This window comes from Planococcus citri, chromosome 3 (genome assembly GCF_950023065.1).
Source record: "Planococcus citri chromosome 3, ihPlaCitr1.1, whole genome shotgun sequence".
In the NCBI taxonomy this organism is placed as follows: domain Eukaryota; kingdom Metazoa; phylum Arthropoda; class Insecta; order Hemiptera; family Pseudococcidae; genus Planococcus; species Planococcus citri.
Window position 1 is genome coordinate 79,092,368 of NC_088679.1, and position 2,563 is coordinate 79,094,930.

The 2,563-nt window shown below is 34.7% G+C and overlaps 1 long non-coding RNA gene across 1 annotated transcript; it reads left to right on the forward strand.

The window, feature by feature from the left end:
• The first annotated feature begins 224 nt into the window (after positions 1-224).
• LOC135839572 (uncharacterized) lies at positions 225-2,184 on the forward strand. Its single transcript, XR_010557615.1, has 3 exons — positions 225-333; positions 454-653; positions 1,772-2,184. It is a non-coding gene; the product is annotated as an uncharacterized LOC135839572 (long non-coding RNA).
• The last annotated feature ends 379 nt before the right edge of the window (positions 2,185-2,563 follow it).

Here is a 2,563-nt window from a genome sequence, read left to right on the forward strand (position 1 = left end):
CATTATTTCCTAATCTTAAATTTTCCAAATACCTATCTTCTCATTAGATTATCCCTAGTTCTAAAAATCTCCTTATTTCCTAATTCCTACACCACAAAAGTTGCTCGAAGAAGAAGAAAAAATTACAACGCCCTATTTTTCGAAGCTTCAACGACATCTGCTGCTATATCGTACTTAATCGATATAGATTATTTATGATTGATTTCCTGTCCTCTTTCCCCTCACCACTAGTTTATGTGTAAATGTATTTGTATTGTTCTACCTGTATAATAATTTTTGTGTGGAAAACATTTTCCCACAGTTTTTATTCGTTGGATAGGTTGTTTTCATAAGGTTGTTGTTGTTTTTTTCGTTTATTTCCTTCTTTTTTTTTAGATTTGTTTTGACAATTTCACGGTGTGTTTTTGTTTCAAAAGAATTCCATCCCTGACTACCATTTTCTAAATGTTTTAGGTCTAACTTATGATGAACAAGTTCCACTCTGCCGTAAATCACATAATTACAGGAAGAAAGAGAAAAGGAAGAAGAGACGAAAAGGAAAAGAAGGAGCATACAAGGAAAAAGGAAGCTCAGAGGCAACTGTGTCCGAGCTCGACATCTTACCCTGCGAAGACAAAACAAGCAATTTCGCAGGGCGCAATCAAAAAATGAAGGTGGGTCTTTTTTTTTTTTTTTGTAAAACACCTCGGACGCACTAGGAGCCGAGGGTTTATTTTTATTTATAAAAGTAAAAAACAATCTTAATCTTAGGGTTACAAATATTATATTAACTATTCTAAGTTTAATCTATACCTTCACCCCAAGATTAAGACGAGGAATGGGAAGGGGAATGGGGGGGTGAGACGGATCGTCCACTCGGCCGCCATTTTGTAAGTAAGGCCAATTTTTTTTTGGCAAGTTTGCTTTAAAGTGTTCCTCAGAATATCCCCTTCAAGAAAAAAGTTGTCCCAGAAGGTCAGCGAGGAGGGGGGGGGTGCAATTATTCCTATTGCTATTTTCCGGACTAGAAAACCAATTTTGTGAAGTTTAGAACACCTGATACGATGCTTGTAAAAATAAAATCAGTTGCAAATTGAAATTCAGCTATCGTCTAATAAAAATTTAAAAAAAAATATTGGTCGTGAATTTTCAAAAACTTCTATACTGAACACAATCAGTCTCGTTCGGATCATCGTTGGAAATAAAATCAACCTTAGGGTCATTCTAACCCTCGGCATTGAGCGACTCTCTGATATTATTATGCATCTTGACGTGTTTATTGTGATTTGACTTGGTGGCGGAGGTTTTACCGCACACGTGACACGTATGAGGCTTTTCTCCGGTATACGTTTTAAGATGCGCGCTCAGGTAATAGCTATGTGAAAACATTTTCTGGCAAATGTTACATTCGTAGGATCTGGGTTCCTTATGCCGCATGGGATATTTCAGTGGCCGGCTAAATTTTCTGTGTTCTTGGATCTGGTCCTGATTATAGGTTTTAGTTGGTAGTCGACATTTGGATAAAGTTGATGATCATTTCATAATATCAAAATTATTTATATTTTGTGAAAAATATTAAATTTTAAATCATGTTAATGTTGTTTTTTTTTTCTTGAAAGTTGAATGCATATATGTGTAGTTTTGCAGGGAAAATAAGTTAGATTCAAACATTGAATCAAGAACTATTTTATTAAATGCACAATAAACATTTTTTCATATTTATAAATTTGTATCAAATGTTCAAGGAACTTGCCTAATTTTCATATTACGTATTTTTGTTTTGAGGGTGCAGTGGTCAATCAAATAATCAACCATTGCTACAAAGTGCAGAATCTACCACTAATCCTGTTCAAACGCCTTCCAAAAACAGAAATAAGTTCTAGTAAGTAATTCTCTGTGCTCACCACAATGGAAGGAAGGGAAGTGGTCAATCAAGCAATCAGATATGCCCGCCAAATGGTTGCATTTGCCAACACAAACCCTACAAAGACAACCAGCAATTGTACTTTTTTAATTTTTAGTTATCATAGGTATCAGTAGGTAGTGGACATTTGGATAAAGTTTGTGGTAATTTCCAATATCATTTATATTTTGTGAAAAATTTCAAATTTCAAATCATGTTAATGTTGCTTTTTTTCTTGAAAGTTGAATGCATAGTTTTGCAGGGAAAATGAGTTAGATTCAAACATTGAATCAAGAACTATTTTATTAAATGCACAATAAACATTTTTTCATATTCATAAATTCGTATCAATGTTCAAGGAACTTGCTTAATTTTCATATATGTATTATTTTTGTTTTGAGGGTGCAGTGGTCAATCAAATGGCTCGACCATAGACCCCGACCCGTACCCAAACAATCAGCCATCCTTATCACAGTTTTGGACTTGGTAAAAATTTATGTTCTTGATCGTTGATCCAATCGCAAGCAATAAATATGATCAACCATTAAGTATAGCTTAAGGAAATTACTCGTAACATTGAATAGGGAAACGCTGCCTTATAAGCTGAATTTCAGTATACTAGCCCATTCTTGTACCCAGAATACGAATCCGTGGAGTTCCCACCTGTTCCTAGCGAGCTAC